The 26446-nt window shown below is 44.4% G+C and overlaps 1 long non-coding RNA gene across 1 annotated transcript; it reads left to right on the forward strand.

The window, feature by feature from the left end:
• The first annotated feature begins 9206 nt into the window (after positions 1-9206).
• LOC144135053 (uncharacterized) lies at positions 9207-25840 on the forward strand. Its single transcript, XR_013315360.1, has 5 exons — positions 9207-9314; positions 9736-9801; positions 10222-10314; positions 17732-17839; positions 25672-25840. It is a non-coding gene; the product is annotated as an uncharacterized LOC144135053 (long non-coding RNA).
• Positions 25841-26446: the final 606 nt, after the last annotated feature.

Below are 26446 nucleotides of genomic sequence, written 5' to 3' on the forward strand. Positions count from 1 at the left end.
TGTGTGTGTGTGTGTGTGTGTGTGTGTGCGCGTGCGTGCGTGCGTGCGTGTGTGTGTGTGTGTGTGTGTGTGTGTGTGTGTGTGTGTGTGTGTGTGTGTGTGTGTGTGTGTGTGTGTGTGTGTGTGTGTGTGTGTGTGTGTGTGCGCGTGTGCGTGTGCGTGTGCGTGTGTGTGTGTGTGTGTGTGTGTGAGAGAGAGAGAGAGACAAAACCGAGGCATTTACGAGTTTAGCCCAACAATAGAAGTCTGCGTTTAATTCTGGCACGCACTGCCACGTGCCCTGCACTTACAACATTTCATTGTAATCTATATGCACTGTTCAAATGAGCCAGCGCGTTTTGCCTCTGCACAAAAAGTAATTTACGGCAAGAATATTTACAAAAAAAAAATGTAGCAGTGTTTACCACGACGATTACAATAAGTGCTAAGCACCGAATATACTCAAAAGGAGGGAAGTTTGTAGGTCGCTTAATGGCCATTACTTGATGACATTGCGATAGCACCGGGTATTCTGAATTTCCTGCTTCTAATCTCCCGCCATTTCGAGCGGTTTGCTGCTTGCTCGCCTGATGACGCTTCTTTACGCACGGATGGAAGATAAAGGCCACGTGTTCAAACCACAGCGTGAGAGACTGGCAGTTTAAAAGGCGTGAACGCGAGTACCTACCAAAGGCGACAGGATTGCAAGCACAGCTCGAGAGCTTGGCAGTTCGCACAGGCAGGATGTTAAGATTTCTCCCAACTAATTGTTCATCTGAAGGAAGTGTATGAACCGACCTAATTTAAACCGGAGTGGCACACCCTCTTGGTGATGGAATAAGCCTTACCTTGCCTCTAGTGCTCTGTTGCTCTCTCTTTTTCCAATGTGTTTCGTGGCATTTCCTAAATAAGTTAGTTAAAGTTTGGTTTGGTTTGGTTTGCTTTATGGGTGTTTAGCGTCCCATAGCGACTCAGGCTATGAGGAACGCCGTAGTGAAGAGCTCCAGAAATTTCGACCACCTGGGGTTCTTTAACGTGCGCTGACATCGCACAGTACACGGGCCTCTCGAATCTCACCTCCATAGAAATTCCACCGCCGCGGCCGGGATCGAGCCCGCGTCTCTCGGGCCAGCAGCCGAGAGCCATAACCACTGATCCACCACGGCGGCTTACTTAGTTAATGTAAATAGAATACATTTTCAATGCAGTAAATACCATGCTTTAAAAAGGCTGTGGCGATGGCGAAGTGGTCTGAAGCAGCGGCCAGCGGAACTGATTTTTTAGCTCCGCCGCGGGGTTCGGATCCCGCTCCCGCAACTATGATTTTTTTTTACTTCTTTAGTGTCTCCCCCAGTGCGATGCTGGCTTTCCGCTGCAGTGAGGCTGTTATGCTATCGCTTAAAACAGAGCATTATTCAGGCCACATCGAAATGAAACTGGTCGCTAAAATACAGCACTAGGGATGAATAATGGTAATCACTAACTCCCCGAGTCTGGATGTGAACGATTCCTTTGGTTGCCATTTTAGTGCACTAGCGCTTCCACTCCGGCGAAAAGCGGTCGTCTGTCTGTCCAAGGCCTGCTTCTAGCACGTGGACCGTCATCACAAGCTGCTCACAAGCTGTCATCACAAGCTGCTCACCGAACTGTGAGCAAACTGGCCACTGTGGTAGTTCAATTAATGATTAGCCGCTAGAGATTCCTCAGGAACAATATGGGTCTCGCAAGCTCCACCGATGGCAGCCGCTGCCATCTCAAAGCAGTGGCGCGTAGCTGAACCACGGCCTGTCTCCGCCAGGAGCGGAACCAGGACTCCCAGGGTTCTGTGAATGTAGAGAATGACCAATTGTACCGCAGTAAAAGCCTAAATTATGCAATATCACGCAAAATTACCTCATATGATATATCAACCAAAGTAAGCCAGTTTAAGTAAAACAAAAAAAAATAGAAAGTCAAGATAAACCATGTAAAACCAGGGCTAGTGGTGCTAGAGCACGATAATTCATGGTTTACCCAAAACGAAACCGCCCGTGATTTTTTTTTTTTGCTTGCACGTCTACGTCCTACTCAAACGCTGAGCGACAGTTCCCTGCCATGCCTACAAGAAACTTGGTAATTCAACAACGTTACTTGGTACAATTTCTACAAGTTTTACTATACACTCTGGTAATCTGACATGAAAATGTTGACTGCGGTGCAGCGGTTCCCGTTAGACCGGCGGCCACCCGCACGGCCTGGCCAGTACCCCTTTGTTAGCGCACTATACAGGGTGTTTAACCTAACACTTTACAGAATTTTTAAAAATAGGCTTTTTGAGTTAGAAGACCGCTTTTTTCTTCATAGGATTGTCAGCGGCGTAGTACATCGCGGCGACGGAGAAGGCATGCGGCTCCCCGCGCGCCTTTCGTGACTGCAGAAACTACGTCTTCCCTCAAGAACTAGCGCTTTAAAATGGGAATTCATGATGGGCTGCAAAGACAAAAAATGTTAGCCCGGAGAACAGTTCGGGCCACCACCCTCGCCCTCATACAGTGCATCTTGCCCTCCATCACCTTCACCTCATCATGTCTTCCCTCCCTCGCCCTCGTCGTCTCGAATTTTCTTGCGCCCATCCTCCCTCACCCTCACCTAAATTTAAATTGGTTTTGGGGAAAAGGAAATGACGCAGTATCTGTCTCACATATCGGCGGACACCTGAACCGCGCCGTAAGAGAAGGGATAAAGGATGGAGTGAAAGAAGAAAGGAAGAAAGAGGTGCTGTAGTGGAAGGCTCCGGAATAATTTCGACCACTTGGGACCTTTAACGTGCACTCACATCGCACAGCACACGGGCGCCTTAGCGTTTCGTCTCCATGGAAATGCAGCCGCCGCAGTCGGGTTCGAGCCCGGGAACTGCGGATCAGTAGCCGAGCGCGCTAAGCCCTGAGCCACCGTGGCGGGTCACCCTCACCTCACCGAGTGAAATCCTCATGAGGTGAGGGTGAGGACGCCCTCATGAGGGCTCGCCCTGGTGAAGATGGCCTTCTCTGCTCCAAACAGAGACTTTCAGCACAGCGTATACCACCACCGCTTACCGCGCAGCGCGCTCCTCGAATGCGCATGCGCAGATCGCATTCTGGGCGCCTGTTAACTCCAGGTGCCGGCCGCCTGCGGACAGTCCTGTCCCGTCGGGATCTATCATCGCAAGCGCACCGGCAGTTCGCGGTATGCGTTTAACAGTACTGGTAGCAGTAGACGCTGTGCTAAAAATCTTGTAATAACGGCCACGTGCTTGAGGAGGACTTTTTTTTTGTGCACCAAGTGGCGAAGCAAGCAAAAATGCAAGACGAGGTACAGTAACGCCGTGATATTAGAATCTGGCGCAGTAAGTTTTGCGATACGTTCTCAGCAGACGCTAAGTTCTCTCCCAGTTTTCTGCGGTAGCAGCCACCACATATTTCTCGCTCTCTGGGGCTTTACAGAAATACTGCTCGTTCAAAAAAGTCAAGTTTTGGGATAGTTGGTTGCCAGTTAGCACTTACTTCCTCCTTTCGTCCCGAGTTTGTGCCCTATGCTTTTATGTCCACTGCTTCTTCGTTTTGACAACTGACACAGCATTGTCTTCGCCATGGCTATGTACTCAAAATTCATCATTACCACCAGGCCACGTATTTGAAAAGTTAGTTTTTATCTTAACAGTAGCTGGCACACTAATAAGCATGGTTCTCAAAATGACTGATGTCCACCTCACCTGAAAGAGTGTTTCTGAAACAGTATCTTCAGGAGTTTCTAAAAAGTGTTCGTTGAGACACCTGCTGCAGTTCTACAGCGTAATCAATGCAAAGCGGCTGTGCTTATCAAACCATCAAGCCGAAATGCTCGTATTTCTGAAAGGCGATTTATTTGCGGGCATTGCAGATAATGCGTGATCCGAGTTATGTAAATGCATTCACAAGGATAAATGCTGCACGGCAAATTTTCGCGATTAGTTTCGTGCGTTTTGCACTGACATGACACAAAGAACATGACACGTGTGCTTACACTGATAAGGACACCAGCGCCACTTGCGTCTCGCCTCCACCTAAAGACGGCCGCTAAGGCAAGGATTGCACCCGCGACGTTGGATTGACATCCGAACGCAAAAGCCACTGAGCCGCCGCGGTGGGGTCAATAATTAAACGATTAGAGAAAAAAGTTTTCCCAGCGGAATGTTTGGATACATGCTGCAGCAAAGCAACTTCTGTACCCTAGTCTGGTTCGTCTCAGAAACGATCTGAAAATTTAACATTGCGCTCCAGCAATTGCATATAAATTTATGACAGACATCAATGCTACGGCTCAGAGTCTGGTTCTCTGTATAAAAATTAAATTAGTTAAACATTTTGGCAGAAACGAGCGCCCATTTATGCAGCGCGGTGCTGATATATTGCTAAAATTATAACACCTCTTATGATCATTTTTGAAGGTCCTAGATCGAAAGATGCCTCACATAATTTTATAGTGAACTCTGTATCGTTCATTTTTGAAAGAAATATCAGTCTAGCTGTTTTAGCATGCAATGCCGCTCCCATTGTTTCTTGAGCTTGTTGCTCCAGTGAATGTGTTTCTGCCAGTGCCTGAAAGCCTGTTTCAGATAAGTGGCCAACAGTATAACAAAGGAGACTTTTGGAAAGGTATTCTAGAAACACCAAGTAAAACACAGGGCATTGTAGAACTCAAGGAACACAACAGACTGCCGATGTGTAGTAAGATACCTGAAGATATCATGCTAAGTGTATACTACTGACTGAAGAGCCAGCGCATATGGAACTATACAGATGGCCTATGAAGTCAAGTGAAATATTTGGAAACCATATAGAACCTACGGGAAAAGGATATGAACATACTGGCATTACGGAACCAGGTTGTCGAAAGGGCATGTATGAATGTACCGGAGAACGTCCCTAGCGGCTGCATAGGCGTCAGAGTCTGCCGTAAGGCAAGTGATATGATTCCAAGCGGGAAGAGTGCCAAGCAGAGATACACGGTCTCTACGGAGCGGCTCACCGCGTGATTAGATCAGGTATTCAGCGAAGCGTATTGGGAACAGCTGAGGACAAAATTTAACCGACAATATCTTAGTAATATCCACTTTTGTGATTACGTATTCCTGCTAAAAACTCACGAGGATTATTTGCAAAGCGTAATCGATAGCCGAGACAGGCAAAACTATAACTGTGGGTCTAACGATTATGGTCGAGAAATCGCATATAATGTCCAATAGTCGCGGAAGGCCACAACAGTTTATGGTATTCAAAAAGCAATGAAAAGATTTAAGAGAATATGAACACATAAGAAGGTTACAACTACTGACCCGGACCATGAGAGTTGAATATCTATAGTAGGATACAACTTAAAAAAAAAGCAGTTGTTAACATTGGGCACGGTCCGCGCTGTCTTGTATTACTCCGCTAGCCAATCACAAGAGTTAACGAAATCAGTTTTTTAATGTTCGACTTTATTAAACGAGCCATTAATCCAAATTTTAGAGCTTACAATTTTTCTTGTAATTGGCTTTTTGTTTTGGTTGAAAGAAAAGTTTTAACTACGGGCTAATTTTTTGTCGTGGAAGAATTCTGTGCGGCGGCTCTAAATGTGGGGGGAGCTTCACTCCTGGCTGAATTTGTATCCGACTGTAGGAAAACATGAATGTAGTTGAGTGAATATGCCAGGCACTCTCAGATCATAAATAGCTTTTACCCATGTACCCTAAGAGGAACGTTTAAAATGCTTGCATCCTACTGGTAATCCCAACTTCAACACAAGTTATTAGCAACAATGAAATCTTTGCACTACCACCGCACCTCATAACAAACTCACGACTAGGCACATAAGCTTTGATACACGCTACATGAAAATGTTTTCTCCAAAATGTATGTTTGTGAACAAATATAGTTCATCAAAACGCCGGGAAACGATGCCTTCAAACTCAAGAATTCAATACTACGCGTGGCTTGAACTTCAGCGATGTCACAAATGAAAATCGCATATTTTGTCACCACAAACTACTTCCGCACTATAAACTACATGTTGTGAGATATTGACATCGAAACATAAAATTAAATTAAGATAACAGCATTCATTCCGTACGTACACACCATCCTCTTTTATATAAGATGGTGTACAGTCTGCGTCACCCTTGTGTAGACCGTTGGATCAGTGCGCAGCGCGCTGTAATAACTAAAATTAGAAAGCAGCCCATACTTTCCAAACAAAGTGCCCGTTCTCACCTTGCTTGAAACTCTATGGGGCTCTACTTGGGTGCGAGCGTTACCTCTAAATCGTACAGGCTGCGACAAAATGACGGTTTTTATGCAAGAAAGTGCGCCACCCGAGAACTCTACACAAGGGTGACGCGGTCTGTACATACGTACACCATCCTACTTTACATACTGGCTATCGGCGTGTAATTTAGCTACCTCCGGGAAGGGACTACAAGAACCACAAATTTTTCGAAGCGTCGTAACAGCGCTCTACAACGAACCGCACTGACAGAAACCTTAACCTTAATTTACCTACTTTTGACTGAACGAATGCTTATTCCAGTTTGACGCCGTCCTTTAATGTCAGATAATTACCTAATTTGCTGTAGTGACCTAGAAGCCTTACTGCATGCACCGGTGCAGCATTGTTCTCGTGTTTTTTTTATACGTCTTTATTTCTGCATAAAATAGGCCTAGCCTTGCGGCAGAAATGAGGGGCTTCATGGGGGTGGAGGTGGGGGAGGGGTAGGAGGGCCGGTCTCCACTTCTTCTTCGAAGTGGGGTGGTCCTGTGGTCGGCTCTGCGAAGAAACGGCCAGGCCCTTCTTCTTCCTTGAAGTATAGGAGAAAAGCCCGCCAGAGCCGGAGTGCGTAAAATCAATGCCCTACAGGATGTGGCAGAGCAGCAATTGCAAGCCGAGCGTGTCCGTCTCTCCACAACGGCGGCTGGCCGTCAGATCCTGCGGGCATTAGGCTACAACACTGACAAATTAGAGCTGCTGTCGTCTCCTGCCCCACCATGGGAACTAATCGATTTAGTAGAGGGTATGCCACTACCAAAGAACATGAGTTCAGCTAATCCCCAAAGGCGCAAAGCTGCCGCTAAACGTCACGAGAAGATGTCATACAAGCTAGCCCAGGAAGGGGCTATCCAACTATACAATGACGCCGCTCAGTTTCAACTTGGCGCCGCAATAGCTTGTCACGACTCTGTGTCAGATACCACCATAGTTGAACGGCTCTCCGAGGAACACACTGTTCTCGTGGTTATGCGATTAGGGTGAAGCTTGTATACGGGCCCCCTGATATCCTAGGAGAAATATGTCTCATATGACGGCTTCTGACCACCACGAAGGTTTTTTGCAGACAGCGTCTGCAGAACTTAACAAGCATGCTCGAGCTAGAGTTTGTTTCGCTTAACACCTAGACGCCTCGATTCAAAAAACTGCAAAAAGCACGCACTGCCAATTAGACGTTCTCTGAAAGCTCCCAGGACACAGAGCTGCTTCTGAGCAATCCAGTGCGCATTTACGGTTCCACCAAATTTTAAACTTTCTGCGGGGGATATAAAAATATCAATCTTAGCTTTGACAGTGCCGGTCGCCGGATATACGCCTAAGTGCAAGAACATAGCGCTCTAAAGCAGGCCCTATGGTCCGGCGACTTTTGACGTATCCTGTATTACAACTGTTTGCCGCATTTCGACATTGCTTAAGGTATTTTTTTCATCACCATTTTATTTTATAAAACCAATGCATCAAAACTTCATTGGACCCATAGCCAGCTCGGCTAATGAAAGATCCAAATACATGATATTCACTGAACATATTCACTATTACATACATGATATACGTGTATGTATGATATACATGTACAGGATATACATGATATTCACCATTGCTGCGTTCGCGCCCATTACATTAATTTATATGCACCCCATGCTGACTTATATTGATGAAGCAAGCGCTCGGTTATCTGTGCCTAATTTGTGTCGACTAGGAAATTATTTCCTTCATTTTGCTTCGCCTAAAACTGCGATTAAGTTCATTTTTCAAAAAGAAATATATCTCCGGAAGTTCTAAAAGCAGACATATTTGTTTGCTGCTGGAAAATGGCGTCTCTAGGAGCGAGGTCAATAGTTTAGTGCTTGTTTTTTTTACTCACCTTTCTGCCATGCAGATTGGTTGTTAAAAAAGGGAAAGAGAAAAGATGCATTACCTTGCGCCGCATCGAAAATAACTTTTCTCGGGAATCTTTGTGCAAACTTGCTATACTTTAAGCCAACTTTCTACGTGCAGCACAAAGCCTGCGAGCTTCAATATTAGTCTAACAAAATTTTATTTCAGTCGCCGCGTCCATTCCTCAATCATTTGCGCCAAAAATACCCAGACGTGTGCTACTTTTGTTCCTTCCAAAGCTATCTCTACACGGTGAATTTCTTGCATCAGATTCTTACACCAGAATCAAAACTTCTATAAGAAAAAATAGGCTGCATCCATGCGTTGCTAATTCCTTCCCCCAGCACAGTAGGTTTAAACAATGCGTGATTCCGGCTTCAGATTCATATTCCTCATTTTGGCAAAGTACTATGAGCAATTAAACAACTTTGCCAGTGCCGTGGAGCAGTGCTTTCTGGGGAAAGAAGAAAAGATTTCAAAGTCATTTCGAGCACTTTGAAGGGTCTGTTTTTAGTGACTAGTTTCTGCGCAATTTGTGCTTCCTGAGATATCCAGAGCGCAAAAATTTTGCAAACTTGGCCATTACCCAGAGTGCCTCTTTCATTGCGACTCTGTTACGTTCCTTTCTGCGCGTGTATGTAATGCTTGTGTGCGCTGCGCCGTCCTTTCAGCCTTCAGCCCGCTATGCGTCAGCATTTATAAAGTTGCCGACTTTGTAGAGCTACCATGTAGCTTGCATTATCAGTACACCACTTCGCCTCTTACTTCGATTACTTGGATACTCTACTTACATATTTGAATCTAGCGGTAGCTGCGACAGGAAGCAGTCTATTCATTGCGCCATTGTCTCATGACAGCACAATTGGGCACGTGTAAAAGCATTTAATGTCTTCCCTTGAGTAACGCAAGTTTTTTGGACCAGAGAGGTTCTCTGCGGGCGCCCGAGCATTTATAGACTAGCTGTCAGTGTTTGAAAGCATCAATGCTCCAAGAAACGTAACCATTGTGGACGACAGGACTGATATATGGGTGGCTATAAAAGGCTGAACGCGGAAACGTCGACAACTGACTATGCGCAAGCAGCTGCATTTGCTTTTCGAGAGTCAGCGTAGATTCTGAGCAATTATCTTCGCCAGGGAGCTGAATACCACGCTTAGGTACGTCATATTCTAGTCGTCACTTTGAACTTAAGAGCTGAAGGCACTAAACCACTTTTCTTTTTCATGAGTTCTTTTTCATGACATTTAACCTCAATTTTGAAGCGAAAGCGCGTGTATACAAGATTCTCTAAAGCTTAACAACTGCTAGCACGAATCAATATATTTTCCCGCAAAATCTTGTCAACATGTTAAGGAGCTTGCAGATTTTAATGCATAATTAAGCACTTCGCCGCAAAGCCTTAGCAGTAAGAATCAGACGCAGCGTGCACTTTTTTACTCAAAATAAATGAGCCGTTCATTTCCTCCAAGCAGTCTTATCATCATATCGTCCTCGTCATTGATGTTACTCCAAATGCTTAGGTAAATGTCCTACTTTTGACCGCTAAAAGCGCATGCCTCTGCCACTTGTTTGTTCTAGCCATGAAGAGCAAGTACCTTGCTATGGAATTGCTGATCGTTACTTTGCTGATCAGCGCTACTTCAAGCAAGTACTCTAGCAGAAAGCAACATCTTTACACGCCTATTTTTCCTCACTCACCTTCCTTAGTGGGGTCTGATGACTTTTCTACATTTTTAAAATACCATCAACATTGTTGGGCGACGTACTTTGTAGGGCACATGTCAGTGCGACAATCGATATTTAGAGTATGACTAATGATAGGCTGTCTGTTCCTACCGTGCAATCCTTTGCTCAAAATAAGAAATAAAATTGCTGGAACTTGCTGCAAATTCGTTCACTAATGCGCAGGCAAAAGAACACGAAAGGAATGTTGTCTGTGTTTTTACTCTACGTTGCTTAGTCTAGGGCACTGATGATTTGTTCTCAGGGAGCAAACAGGCGCAACGTCGAGCCCAAGAACTCATAAACGCTGTCACCAACACAATTGTTTTTACCCACCTGTAGCGTACGCTGCCGACTGCCTCGTGCCTGACAACTGCGGTATAGAAAAGAAACCAGCATGTTTAAAGAGACAAGGGAACTGCCAGTGCAAGTGCGGTAAGATTTTTTTTATTACTGAATGGCTCTGGATCCCTACAGCTAGCAAATGAGTGCATGCAAAAGGAATCTGTAGTGCGCTCTTGCGACACTATACTATTTGAATATAGCTGGGGGTATGTTGCAGTGTTATCTACAGTGCTGAGCTATGAATATTTATCGAGTATATGCCTTTGAGGGCCATGCTCACGTTTCGTTACACGAATAATTGTTATCTTTAACCTGCTACGTCATTTTATTTTCCGTTATTGTTATGGTACCAGTGGTAGCATAAAATAGCTCCAAATTTAGAAATTTGCTGTTATATATAAGGAATGTTCTGGGTCAGCGGAAGAGCACCAAGAATATTAAATCAGTCAAGTTTTATTTGTTTTTGAGGTAGGCCATATTCTATTCGAAACACGGAAGAACGGAATTTGCGTTCACATTCGTTTTCCTCTCGTCCACTAATGTACTTCTCAAACCTTCTTTGCATTTTGCTAAGCCTTATTCTGGCTTGTAAGGGTTTATCTTCCATCTGAATTCGATTATTTTAAAGAGAGATCTTAAGAGTCAGAAGCATCCCAGGCGCTCCTTGGTCGAGACGGAAGTGGAAATATCCCCTCCCGTGGCCTTTGGATTTCTGGTAGGGTGCTTCTCGACTTGTATTTGACAAAAAAAAAATTAATCTAAGTCATTTTCGTTTTTGCACCTCATGGCCATTTATTTTTGAAGGCAGAATGAATTACGCATTCAAGGGGAACTTCAGGCATGTTTGTTTTCTTACCCGGCAGGAAAGGGATCATGTCGCTTGACCGTTTGGAGGTTTTTTCTAATATATAGGAAAGCGTGGATTGCCTACATAAACTTTTTTATCTGTTTTGACCATTAATTTTCTATCTTAAAAGCTAATTTTTTGAAGGTACATAGCCTTTTAAAATAACAAAGAGCAGAAATAGTTCGTGCTGATACTATGTGTTTCACAGGTATCCTTGTTCAACCATTTTGCTTACTTAAGATGGTTGCAAATCAAACGGTTCGTTAAAGCTGCCACACGAATGATGTAATACTGCATTTATTCTTTTAAGGTATGCGGTCGTGCCTTTTTGCGCGCTCAGAGCACCCACAAACAAATGATAGGCGCAGCGGGGCTTTGGTCCCAAGGCAGTCGTTTTTGTCAGCAGACTAATACCAGTGTTACGCGGGCAAGCTAGTGACACTTTAACAACGTGCACTTCCCTTGAACGAATAACACTTTCGGTGCGGACTGTGACACTCAAAAAGAAGTGCCATTTAGAATCCTTTAAGAGAAAAGTATGCAGCACTTGTGCCGTACCGGTACTCGCGTATAGGGACAGAAACGTGGAGGCTAACAAAAACAGTTCAACTTAAAGGCAACTTCGACGCTCTCCACAGTTTTCTACTCCTTTGTGCCAAGTTCCGCAGCAAGGAAGTGTTTCGTTGCAGGGCAAGTGGACTTTAAAATTTCGCATCTCGGGGCCTAAATCGGGAAGATTTCTACGGGCAACCTTGCGTCTGTGACGCCACTGGACGCATGGACATCGATGTTCTCTTAGTGTTTGCTGAAGGAGAAATTACGTGCTGGCTTTTGGCCATTTCAGACAATTAATCATCAACGCTCTCACCTACAGTCGCCAGATTAGCCAATCAACGCGCACATTATAGGCTTTACGAAAGTAGCCGTGACGTCATAGAATGGTCTGTCGTGACGTCATCGTTTGGCGAAATTTTTTTGGCGGCGTGGGTGACCGAACAAAGGCAGTTAATGACATTGTAGTCGAAACCAAGAAGAAGAAATTAGCTTGGACAGGGCATGTAATGCGAAGGCAATATAATAGCTGGTCCTTAAAGGAATAAAGGCACCTAATTTTGGTGGCATGTTTTCTTCCCTACAATGATGCGGAAGACACTACTACACATGAATCACAATGTGGTATGCGCCTACGATCGGTAAATAATTTATAAACGAATTTTTTTCTGTCGTGCTGTTTCGGTTTTGGTTTCAACAGCCGATGATGATGATACCAACTTTATTTTCCACCAGATAAGGAGGCCCCCTACTCCCCGTCCCCGACACGCAGGCCTGGGTGCCGGGGGCCGGGACCTCTGCGATTAGAAGCAGGCAAAGAGGTCTTGACTCATCGCAGCTCCTTACGCCAGACGGATGGCTTGTTGCTGTGGAGCAGGGACCTCGCTCCGCAGCAGGGCTTCCCAGGCTTCTCTACAATTTATGTTTGCTTTAGCCCCTGAGAAGCTAGAGCATTCCCAGATTATGTGGTCGAGGGTCCCTCTCTCCCCACAGTGCTTGCACTTATCGTTTTGTATCTAATCTTTCTCAACATGATATGCCCAGACCGGGTTCACGATGTTCCCAGCTTGGATGCGCCCCCATGCGATTGCCTCCTTATTGTTTAGAGCTTTATCCGGTGGTGGCACCAGTCTGTCTCCTCTGTAACCTATAATTTTCGACAATCTCCGGATAATTTTGCAGGCGCTCGTCCATGTTCCGCCAGTCGGGCGGTTCCACAGTTGCCCGGAAGTAGAGCTCGGGCTAACTCTTGGGCCGCGTCGTTGCCAGGAACGGACGCGTGTGCAGGAATACGAACTAGGCTAATTTTTTTGTTTCGCCGTCTGGTGGCCAGAATTCTTGCTGAACGATGGCTGTGACGTCAAAGAGTGATTTTATGTCATGTGAGGCATGGAAAGGCGTCCATATATAATTTCTGCTTCATCGATTTAATTCACTACAGTGCTGACGCCAGCCTTCCTCAAGAGCCGGAATGATAACGAATGTGGATGCAGCGATTATATTGCAGTTTTTTCATGCCTCACGTGACCTGTAAGCACATTTTGGCGTCCAGTGATCGTTCAGCTGTTGAAATCAGAACCGAAACAGCAAGAGAATTAAATGCGATTATAATATATTTAGCGGTCATAGGATAATACCTGGTTATAATCCATGTATAATAATCCCGATCGCATCATTACAAAAAATAAAACATGAACCTAAAAGCTGAGTGTCTATAATCCTTTAAGGGAAGCCGAGTGGATTCCAAGCGAAGGCAACCGTAGCAGGAGGCGGCAGAAAGTTATATGGGCGGATAACATTAAGAAGTCTGCGGGCATACGGTGGACGCAGCTGGCAAAGGACAGGGATTATATATATATGTGTGTTTATACAAATGTTTTACTAGATTTGTTTTTCTTTTTTCAACCTCTTTGGCTTTGTTCTTGTGTTGTCCTACGTACGTTGCCCCCTCCCCCCCCTTATGTAATACCCTGTGAAGGGTCCTTAAGGGATCAATAAATGACGATGATGATGGTTAATTGGAGAGACATGGGAGAGACCTTTGCCTTGAGGTACGCGTAGCCGGGCTGACGATGACAATGGCATTGGATGTTTCACCACCATGTGCAAATTAATTTGCTTTCGGGCAAATAACGAGAAAATACAGTTTTATAGCAAATATAAGTGCTCCAAGTTAAATTTTAGAATTTTATTTGCACATATGAATAAATGATAAGTAAAAAGAGCATCCCGATACGAGACAATACTCCTTCTGCGCGGGCGTTTTGAATGCCTTCCAGCCGAGTGTCATTAGACTCGACTGCCGCCTTCGGCTCGTACACGAACTTTGTAACGACATTCGGCTGCGATACATTATAGTCAGTGGAGCTCCGCGAAGTCATTTGAGATTTCGGAACACCTTCGAAACGTGAACACTGCCCCCAATGACCAATAGCCGACGCCGTCGCTTCGGTCCGGCCGCAGCAATGCGTGAAAATTACTTCTGTTCATTGGATGTTGATTTTCATACCCCTTGCTCGTTTTCTGTGCTGCTGTTTTAACAAATATTTAGTGTACTCGCTAAATTAGCGCTTGAAGAACATTGTACTTCACCAAGTATTCAACACATAAGCGCGGAATTTCCCCAGGAAGGCACCGATGAAGACGACTGCACTCCAGTACTCTTGATTACATCGTTGTGTACAAACAGCCAGTGATCCTTTGCATGTCATAAAACGCGAGCTGCGCTGGATTTATGTTCGATAATCTCATTTTTGTACCATTTGTACATCTTGGATGTTTACGCAGCGTGAAAACTCTACAAAGCGCCGATGCGATCGCGTGGCTAGAAAACATTTCTTAGCTTGGTCGCAGACATCGCGCAGGACTGGCGCTTCTCGCTTATTGACCCCAATTTCACCGTTTTACTAATTCTTAGTTTTAACTCAAGTTACCCCGAAGTGCCGCCGCGTTGGCTGAGTTGTTATGGTGCTTGGCTGCTGACCCTAAAGACGCAGTTTCGACCCCGCCCGCGGCGGCCGAATTTCGATGGAGGCAACTTTATAGAGGCCCGTGTACTGTGTGATGTCAGTGCACGTTTAAGAACCCCCAGGTGGTCTAAATATATGAAGCCCTTCACTACGGCGTCCCTCATAGCCTGAGTCGCTTTGGAACGTTTAACCCTTATGAATCAATAAACCAAACTTTACCCACAAGAATGTTCAGTGACCTTCAAAATTAACTGAAACCAGCCCCCTTATTGTTTTATTAACAAGCGACGCCGACGACTGCTACTAGTTGTCTAAAGCATTGCGGGGCAGTCAGGGTCCCACAAAGGCTTCCCGTTCATTGTTCGCCTTCTGTGATGCAAGTGATATTTTATTTCAGGTTATTGTTGTCAAAACCACACCCGTTCGCCATTTGCATTAGTTAATCTCATGAATTAGCTCTCGGCAACTGCAGAAATTGCGCACATGAACCCGGTGGACTCGTTAGGCCTATCTGGGAAGAATTTCGTCGTCACTTGGCAGAGCGAGAGCAGCTGTTCAAGTGTGAGCATTATTTTTTAACTGCTTAAGAGTTAAAACAAGTTGTTATTTAAAAGCACTATCCAGAAAATAGAACGGAGATTTCATGGCCTTTCAATTTACAAAACGCTTTTTTTTATGCCGGATTTATTCTTATCGAGTTAATTTAGTCATCAGTGTGACATGACTTCAGACCGGACATCACCTGACACCGGAAAAGGTCATGGCCGCAATAACGCGCCGCGTTGTCTCAGTGGTTATGGCGCTCGGCTATTGATCCGGAGTTCCCGGGTTCGAACCGACCGTGGCGGCTGCGTCTCAATGGAGGCGAAACGCTAAGGCGCCCGCGTGCTGCGCGATGTCAGTGCACGTTAAAAATCTCCAAGTGGTCGAAATTATTCCGGAGCCCTCCACTACGTCACCTCTTTCTTCCTTTCTTCTTTGACTCCCTCCTTTATCCCTTCCCGTACGGCGCGGTTCAGGTGTCCAACGATATATGAGACAGATACTGCGCCATTTCCTTTCCCCAAAAACCAATTATTATTATTATTATTATTATTATTCGCCTCATACGGAGGTACGAAGACATCGTAAGGCCGCAAAAACGGGGCTTGTCGTGCATTTACAGTTGGCGGAAAAAAAAAAAACAGCAGCGGCCTTAATTTCGTGTGTGTTTTGCTCCGCATATTCGCCATTTTCTTTCCCGCAAAACCAATTTTCATTTTACTTCCCGGACCAAGTAGTGTGAGTCCGCAAACTCACTAAGGGGCGAGTGCGTTCTGCAGAGAATCTCACTAAAGCTCATCGTGCGACACTGTGGGAATGACACTTCAGGTGAATGTAAGTCGTTCAAAGTGACACTAAATGATCTCGTGTGACAGCGGTACAACCTGGATGAATCATTTTCATAGCCGCTGAATAACTCGAATAGAGCTTTGGACATTTATCAAACATAAAAACCCCTGTTTCCAAGGCACCTAAAAAGCGAGAATTGAACCAGTCTTCTACCAAATGATTGTCCAAGGTAGTTTCTCGCTTTCTGTTTATAACCGCATTTTGTGTCAGAGTTCCAGAACACTATTTCTATTAATCCAAAATGAATGAACGATCAGCGGTGCAGGTGAATGAGTAAGTAACAGGCTCTATGCTTAGCGAGTGTATGACCTTACATTCACCAAAACATCCATTCAGGTAGCGATCGAAATAAGCTGTCGTCGCATTGAGTTTGCTACATGTCAAATACTTGTGCCCGCTTCAATAGCTTCTGTAGCTTCAGAATGAAGGACGCCAACTAGGCTGGCAGTCTGCAAAGTCTAATCCACGACAATGTTGGTTTTCAGTATTTTTTCTGTGGTGCTGAATAAAGCATTTTAAGCTTATTTACTTCATAGCACACAATTTTGTATGACCCCATAAAAAAATGTCCTATGGCCGGCTATAGGGTTTTGGCCCAAACAGCTATAGACCTTTCCTATTTCTGTCTATAGCTGCACATAGAGGCTGATATGTTTTTCTATAGAGAGCTTAAGGCAGTTGTATGGTTCCAAAGCTATAGCTTTAGTGACATAGATTTTTCAATAGCTGGCAGTAAGTACCTCTGTGGGTGCTTATAGACGTTCATAAAAGGCCATAGACGGACATGGATTTTTCCACAGACGCCCATAGGACGTTTTTGTATGGGACTGCTTACACGCTTATGTAGCAAATGACTGCTCCGCACAAACGGCTTTGTGCAAAAAAATATAAATTTAATTGCAGCCTTGATATCCTGCTTAGTCGTTTTAACTTCTAGCCGAATTCACTCAAAAAATACTTCCTAAAAAGGCCTGGCACTAAATACTGCTGGCTTTTTCTAAAGCTGAACACCGAAACACATTGGAGAGAGGAAGATGTGACACAAAGGTGAGGTGATCGGCTGGCCTTATCCTCCTATGCTGTAGTACTTTATGTTTAAAGAGAGGAAGAGGAAAATATATGGTTATTGATGACCTCATGAGTTCACCTGCTCTCTTTGGAAGAAATCTATGATGATACTGCAGAACGTACCAGAAAAGTATCGTTGGGGTCTTCACTTATTTCTAACCTCTGCTACGGGGAACATTATAACGTCAGATTAAAGTGCCTTCCTTTTTAATGTAAATGTATTTCGCAAAAAAAGCTCGCCCTATAGCTTAAGGTGACACCTCCTAGGTCTCTCGGCGCATTTCTTACAGGTTGTCCGGTAATGAAATCCTGATACGGTGAGATCAAATCATTTTTGTGACCAACATCGCTTAGAATTAAGCGCACCGTAGACATTTACGTATCTCAGCCACATTTGTAGCCTAGAAACGGCTTGTTGATTCATTCTACTTGACACGGTGAAGTATAGAACGGCCGAGCTGCAATGTATTTTTTTTCTTTCCAAATCAATAGGATTGAATTTCTCGCAAAATAAATTGGAGCCTCATTCGAGTCAAACAAGCTGCACTTTTTCAAAACTGGTGCTGCTGCCTTGAAGACGGCTGCAGAAAAATAGGTGACCTAGGTCAGCAACGTACGCGTTCATTGTCAAATGGAGTTCTTATTGCGAGTTCCTAACATTTTCTATTCTTCCTTTCAGTACCGAAAGGCAGCAGCTGTACCTCCGGATGGGGAACATTATGTGGCATATGGCTGTGGTCTTACCCCACTTGCAATAGCACTGGCAACAAATGCATGTGTGAATGCTGTAAGTGCAATTATCTCTGTAGTCGGGATGCGTATTTAGCCGCAGCATTAAGGGGTCGCAAAAAAATAGCCTACGCTAGAATATCTCTTCTCACGTACTTCACCGCTGGAGCAAATCTTACTGCTCTCGTTTACACGCAAATGTAGGTTTCTGTTTGCATTAATTTTTTTTCTGCTGGCATTACAACAGAACCGGATCAAGCAACACACCATTTAATCGCATTGCATGCCTATTTAATTTTTTTATGTTGAGAAACGCGTAAAAAAGTAGAATGTATGTTCAGATTACTTGAAGCCTTCCAACACACGAGGCCAAACTTTCCTAAGGTTGGTCGAGAACGAAAAAAAATCTAAATTGCAATACCCAGGTAAAGTCGCTGTCTCAAGTTGGTGACCTGAGGCTGGAGCTCAGCCTCTGTGACCTTCTCTGCTGTGAGCTCAAATCAAATGAAATCAAATCACTTTTTAGGACAGGAAACACAGTGCATGCCCGTGGAATGAGGCAAAAGGAAGGCTAGTAGCATACTTCCTAACCAGGTCTCACCCAGGGTTACATATCAATGGCAGAAGGATGGACACATTCATTTCACTCAAAAAACAAATCGAATAACAAAAAATAATCAAATACCATCCATTTCTGTTTTAACATAGATATTAAGAAATATGGCATTATAAACACAGAAAATACTGCAGTAAGGCTACAATTTGCGACATTTTAAATGCGACAAAGTAATGAGACTAGGGCAAGCGCTGTCAAAAGTATATGGTACATCAGGAACAAGTGAACATAGTAACTTCATTTTCTTTTTAAATTGAAAAATTGTTTTTCTCGTTGAAGCGTCATGGATTTTTGAAGAGTGGGCATTACATACTGTAGTAATATGTTTATTTATGTGTTGGGTTCCGTAGTTACTCCGAGCGCGAGTGGAGGCAAGAGAAGTAACACGTAGATAATAGTTTGTCTCTGCGCACATATTTTTTTCTCAAAGATGTGATGTCCTGCTTAATTATCTGAAAATATGTACAGCAACAGAATAGTTTTGACACAGTGGGAATAGAGGAATATCAAAGGCCCGAAATAAGCGGTCGCCCATATAAGGCTGTGGGGAACATACACACAAAGCTCTTTTTTGTAAAGCAAATAATCTGTCGCAGTCAGATTTGTTGCATGTACTCCAGACAAAATTTCAGGATACCAGTTTAGAAGACATCAGAGAAAAATGCAACTGACTCTTATTCTGCCCGGGAAGCAGGTGCCTGATGCGATTAAGGACACCAATAGCTCAAGCTAGATGCAAACAAACATGATTTACATAGTAAACACAGCCTAGGTCCTAGAAAAAAAACGCCTAAGAATTTACAGGAGCTTATCGTGTCAATCAGGGTATTGTTGAACTGGAGTTGGATGGGGTAATCTATAAAGGCTTACTTTTACGACGAAAAAGCATGAAAACATTCGCGTCATTTGAGTATAAAACAATGTTAAAAATAAGTTGGAATGTTTACTAGGTCACTTATATATAGTGTACAAAGAAGAGGCCCCAGTAGAGAACCTTGACGAACACCAATATTTAATATTTCTTAGTCAGATGTGCCATAATTGAGTCTCGTGTACTGAGTGCGGTTAAACAAGTATCTTTGTAGTAACCGGTGAGTTGTTCCACGAATATCATACCTGTATAAGTTACGAAACAGAACGTTGTGCGTATTGGAATCGAATACTTTGGTAAAACCCAGAAATATACCAACGGTGTAAAGCTTGTGTTCAATATTATTAATCAGACTATTTTTAATTTGAGCAGCGCTGTCTGCGTGGATTTTCTGGGGTGAAATCCGTATTGCTGCTTACAAATGACAATATTATAAAGTAGGAAATTTATACCCAGGTGAGGATCACTAGCTCCGCAACTTTAAAAACGAAAGCAGCATGGAAATAGGACGGTAATTGTTTGTCTTCTCATTCTATATATATATATATATATATATATATATATATATATATATATATATATATATATATATATATACATTACGTTCGCCAAAAGATATAGAAACCAAGGAGCATAGGGGATATTTTTTAATTGGTAGTGTTGATCAACGACAAATATTAATTATTTGATCACTTAAAGATAAATGATTAAAATAGCAAAAAAGAAAAAGAAACACACACACATATGCCTGTGTGTATGTGGATCTTTTCTTTCTTTGTTAATCAATTATCTTTAAGTGATATCATTTTAGTAATAATTTCTAATACCAATACCTTACTGTTATATATATATATATATATATATATATATATAGGCTCCCTTCATAAGTTTGTCAAAACGAGTCCCCTCATTTCCTTTACCTCATATATATATATATATATATATATATATATATATATATATATATATATATATATATATATATATATATATATATATATATATATATATATATATATATATATATAGCGATTTATTAATCTAAGTAATATTATCCCACTGATAAGCACAACACATAAAAAAATAAAATAACGTTCCCCTATGCACCTTGGTTTCAGTGACTGTTGGCTCCCTTCATTAGTTTGTCAAACGGGCCCCTCATTTACTTCACCTTGTCTGCTAATAGCTTAACGAGGGTCTCGGTTCTGGCAGTCTTGATGCCACAGGTTGCTTAAGAGGGCTCTCGCACAGTTTCCGCCTTCGCCGTTAGATGACGTTCCACGTCACGCTCGCGGTATTACAGGACGTGCTATGTCCGCCGCTATGGTCGAGGGTGGCGCTGGTGAACACTTTCAAGGTTCGCGTACACCAAATAAACATAAATACCCACGAGAGAAGCAGATTGGACAGCCGTCGCCGGAGCTCAGTTGGTAAGAGCACCGGACGCGATATTCGGAGGTCGTGAGTTCGGATCCCACCGGCGGCATCGTTGTGTTTTTTGGTTGGTTTATAAGTAATTTTCTTTAAGCGATTAATTAATCTAAGAAATATTATCCCACTGATAAGCACAACACATTAAAAAAAATAAAATAACGTTCCCCTATGCACCTTGGTTTCGGTGACTGTTGGCTCCCTTCCTAAGTTTGTCAAACGGGCCCCTCATTTACTTTGCCTTGTCTGATATATATATATAGAGCAGACAAGGTAAAGTAAATATATATATATATATACATAATGTTCATTTTTAAGAGCTGCCGCCGGCACGCCACTTTATCACTTTATCACTGTTTGTGGATGCAAGACACCACCAAATTTATCACGATTGATCGCATCCACAAAATTCGGCGCATATTAGAAAGGGCGCAGCGCGTAAGCAATCGCGCCCGCGCGCTGTAAAATAAAACAAAAAAACAGTGGGGAAAGCCCCTGGCGAGTGCGTAGCTTTGAGCGCGCTGCTGCCACTGAGCTCGCCGGCGCGACGCCCAGGGAGGCATGGCCGCGCGCGGCGTCGATTTCTCTCGAATGTCGGAGAAGGTTTTACTCGTTGTCGACGGAAAGGGGGTAACCTTGTCCGCGCCAAAGTGATACCCTCTCCCCTTCGCTCCTGCACCGATGACTCATTGTGCCGAGAACGACTTAGATTTTTTCTGGATGGCGATTTCCGCGCTCGACCAATGGGGTCGCGCGCCCAGCACGAGAAGAAGGAATTTGTGCAGTTGATGCTGCGTGTATGTGGGCGCCTCCCTTTGAGCGAAGAAAAAAACAGATGCGGGCTGCGCCTATAAATGAGGGGCTTCAACCGTTGTCTGTTAGCCCGAGCCGCCGTTTAAGTTTCCGAGAAGCGCGCCCGCTCGACTCCCGGGAGAACACCACTCGACCAGCCAGGGACCAGCGAGGCAACGCGCGCCAGCCTGCGGATCGGCCCCGTCGTTCTCCTCAGGTCGTCGGACTGTCGCAGTGCCCGGTGAACAATTTGTGTTTTGGTTGTTTGTCTCTCTCTGTATTTGTGCACTTTAGGTGCAAATATTTTGTTGAATTGTTATCTCTATTGTTACTTTGCACGAGTTAATTGTATTTGTAAATCACCTCGTATCTGTTCGTACGAGTGATTGTGAAAGCCTCTGTATCGTCTCTCGACTGTATAAACTTTGTTTTGTGTGACTGTATAAACTTTGTTTTGTTTTCTGAGCCTTTGGCTCCGACCCATTCTCTGGCTTGGGACCGGCGAAAGCTGGGCACCAAACGACCAACCCCCTTGTTACTTGGTAGCTGGTCTCCGGCTGAGCTTGCCACGCTGAGTTGAGGGCATCGCCTTTGTGACCGAGACCGCAACCCCCACACGCTCTTAGGGTGTCTGGGAGCGCACGCAAAAGTGACAGCATCCAAGCGGAGTCGATTCTGCATTGTTCTAGAATGTTGTAGTAGCTTTGCACGCCCTATCTGGAAAGTTCGCTATCAGGTTTAAATTGAGCACGACCGGGAGCGGCGGCCATTCTGTTTGACATCCGCCGAGCACGCTTGTTGCTTTCGGCGCCGTCGATTATTCAGTCCATTCAGCGCGCAGGTGAGCCCAATAAACAGTTTTCTTTTAGAAGAACTTTTGGCTTCCTCCTCACTGCATCGAGTGACTATCGACGGGCGGAAAGTTACCGCTATAGTCGATACGGCGACAATTATTCGGTGATGAATGAAACTTTCGCAGCGGAACTCAGGGAAGTCACGCCCGCTGGGGCGGCCCATAATATCGCACCGCCGGAGGCCAAATCATTACACCATCGGCACGATTCACAGCGCGAGTGACCTCAAGGAATATACCTTTCCTGCGACCTTCGTAATACTACACCATGTTCCCGTGACGTGATGCACGGCATCGGCTTCCTTAATGAGGATCAGGCGATTATCGGCCTGCGTTCCAAGCTCATTACGCTTTCGACGGACGAAGCCACCCCTTCAATGACGACCATGGTGTAACATGTTGCCCTGAGTGTCCTGGATGAACAAGTGATCGCCCCACCCCGACCAAGCGTCGTGGTCATCGTGGATGCCACGGATGCCAAGGACATGGAAGCTCTCATCGGGGGGACAAGGCGTTGCTTCTAGAGCGAGGAATCGCCATCGCAAGAGGCACTGCACATTTCCGCAATGAACAAGCTGAAGTGCTGCTGATGAACTTCAGCGAAGAATACCGGCACGTTAACAGAAGAACGACGATTGCTTTCTTCGACGAACTATTCGATGTTCGTGACGCCTTCGCTCTCTCCGATCGAGTCCCGGAAGATTCACCTAAGGAAGATCGCAAGCACGCCTTCGATATAAACCCAGACCTGTCCCACAACAGACGAGACCAGATACGCAATATGCCAGAAACGCAATTGGCAAGCATAGCATTGTAACCGACCAGCACGCCCGATCTCTCCGCCAGAGCTCCTACCGTGTGTCACCGCGAGAGTCAACGGCCATCCTTAACCAAGTGGAAGAAATGCTTCGCGAAGACATCCAGCCATCAAACAGCCCATGGGCGGCACCGGTTGTTCTAGAGAGAAAGAAGGCGCACTTCGATTCTGCGTTGATTACCGCCGCTTGAACAACATAAAAAACAAGGACGTCTACCCCCTCCCCCGCATTGACGACACACAGGAGCTGCTCTGCAACGCCAAGTATTTCTCATCGATGGACCTCAAGAGCGGCTACTGGGAAATTGAGGTCGACGAAAGAGATCGCGGGAAGACGGCATTCATCACTCCGGATGGACTCTTCCAGTTGAAGATGATTCCATTTGGTCTCTGTTCCGCACCAGCGACGTTTCAGCGAGTAATGAATACAGTGCTGGCAGCCATGAAGCCGCAAATTTGTCTAATATTTTTAGATGACGTCGTTGTGTTCGCCTCGAGCTCTGAAGACCAAATAAAAAGGTTTGGAACAGTGCTATAGGCAGTGAAGTCCTCCGCACTAACTTTGGAACCAGAGAAGTGCCACTTTGCCTATGAAGAGCTGCTGTTTCTAGGCCACATCATTAGTAAGAATTGAGTACGCCCAGATGCAAAGAATACAGCTACTATCGCTCTGTTTCCAACGCGGGACGATAAGAAAGCTGTGCGCCAATTCCCCGGACTGTGCGCGTATTACCAATGATTTGTCATGAAGTCTTCGCGCATCGCCGACCCTCTGACCCAACTGACAAATCTAGACGTGCCATTTAAATGGGAAGCGCCGCAAGGAACTTCAGTGTCGTTTACGCTCCCCACCGATTCTCGCGCATTTTGATGAAAACGCCGAAACTGAACTGCATACCGACGCAATCACCGTGGGCCTAGTGGCCGTCCTCGTTCTGAAAAGCAACTGGGAAGGTTCCTTTGCCTGGATACTTTTTGAAAGCGGATGTATTTTGGCACGATGCAGCCAAATTTTGCCGAGCCACAGCGTCGAGGATAACCACGTTTTAGAAAATCTAAATACTGATATGGTTTTTACTAACGACCGGCTACAAATCTCTATTTGCAACCGATTGCCTAGCTGTCATAGTTAAAAAGTTAATTATCACAAATTAGTTTACCAGCTTACTAAAAAAAATTAACCTGCCTCCTGTGTCCGCCAACACTAGTAATACTATGAAGCAAAAGCCGTATTTTTACCCCCAAAACGTATTCTTGAAAATTACTTAGTCTTAGTGTACCCATGCACACACACGCGCGCGCGCACGCACCCCATGACAGTGCCAGGGTTCCTCCAACAGCACTTTAGGCAGCTCTGGAAAGGCGTGGGCATGCAGCCAAACTTAAGCTGGCAGAATGGCACCTACAATGTCAAGAAATGTCTCACGCGTAACAGCCACCGTGAAGTCACCCGAGCATGGTTTTTTTCCGCCTTCTGTGTTCTCTTGGTTATCTCTGAAGTCGCAGCGCCAGAAATGATAGTAGCCTTCGGAGGCTACTACTGATGACATCTGGCTATAAGGCTTTGCTCCAAATGCCTTTGCTGCTTTCATGTTCTTTATTTTCTGTTAAATACTGTGCGGTTCAAAAATAACAAGCAGTTACAGGGCTCACTGGCTCTTTAGGGCTCGTAAAGCAACCAAAATCAACAACCAGTCTTCGCCAGACGATGGCAGCTGAAAAATAAGTTCAAAAATAGCCCATGCAGTAATGGAGTGCAAGCAATGAATTGAAAGGAAGCGCTAAATATATAGCCGCAATAAGAGAAAATCGGCAAGTAAATTGTGTTTCGAGGGCGCTACCATCCGTATACGTAAGTTCAACCGACACGAATGCTTTTTAAAATTATTTGTCGACTTAAATATTCCATCTAATTTTCCAATACAGAAATCTGGGGATCATTTGAAATGTTAGGCATGATCTATCAGTACTAATTAATTGTTCAAAATGCTTCTTCACAGCTGACTTGAAATTAGGAGCCAGTTCTGATATCATTAGTCCCTAATCTATACATGTTTGATTTTATCATAAGGAAGTGGCCGGTACTGCTGCGGAGGTTTTCTTAAACGTGCTTTGGCAATATGATGCGTACTTTTTTTCAAAGTAGTGGAGGGCCATAACCTTTGGACGCGAGGCATTTTCAACATTAGACATTCACAATAAGTCGCACGCTGGCGATACTTATGCGAAATTGCTCGCGGTTAGGAAGCCGCCCGTACAGTCGTGCGCTGGTGGTGTCAGAATGCTTTAGCCCTGCTCGCTCTACTTTACATGGGCTTCACCCTTTGTGTTCATCTCCTTCTACGGTGGTCTGGCCACCTGTGCAGCCAACCAGCAGCTCTTAGCCCAATATATTGGCACGAAATCACGATGTAAATCGTTACACACAGAACCAAAGCGGTTTTGTGTGGCTTTAATGCGCAGTGTGTCATGTGCCACTTGTTTTATCAACACAAAACTTTTCTTTCCAGAGATCGCATTCACGCTTCATGTATGTGTACGATATGAGCAGCTCGCCGTCAGCTACTTCTGAAGATTCTTCGAACTCAGTTCTTTTTCAAGAACCAACATCTAACTACGCTAGGCTTGAACACCACTCCATGCAATAAAATTTAGTTAAATAAAAGGGTTACATTTTGTCTCCTTGTTATCTCATATATAGTAGTTACTAGATGCTTCTAGACAATTATTCAATGCTTTCTTATTTTTTATATTAAACTGAGGTCACTTCTACGGCATGTCTTCGTCTGAAATGCTTTTTATTAGTATGTATTGGGATTAAACTGCAGTCCTTTCTTTTTTACCGCAGAGAAAGCTACATGAATTAAGCTGAAGGTCAACAATGTCTAACTGACTTCTTTTTCGATTATATGTGCTAGGCTATGCAGTCTTTTCATCGACCAAAAAATTTCGCTGTGGATCTTGTACACGTCAAGAAGCCAGTTTACGCTTCCTCGTTGGAGGTGTGAAGGATTTTTTGCGACCGCAGTGTTTTAATCGGAAGTGCTAATAAATTTGCAACATGCGATAATGTTTTAGAATCAAAAAAAGAAATTCGCTGAAAAACTGTGAACAAAGGCGCGTGGTAATACGTGGTAAATACGCAATATTTTTCCCAGGAGGTACTACTTCGGCCATTCACACCACTTCAAAAGGTTATTATTGGAGCTTTTTCTAAGACGATAAGCTTCGAGCCAGCAGACCTTTCCGAAACATTGACTTTTAGCGTGTTCCCTTAGGTAGTGA

Source organism: Amblyomma americanum, chromosome 5, assembly GCF_052857255.1.
Source record: "Amblyomma americanum isolate KBUSLIRL-KWMA chromosome 5, ASM5285725v1, whole genome shotgun sequence".
Taxonomy (NCBI): domain Eukaryota; kingdom Metazoa; phylum Arthropoda; class Arachnida; order Ixodida; family Ixodidae; genus Amblyomma; species Amblyomma americanum.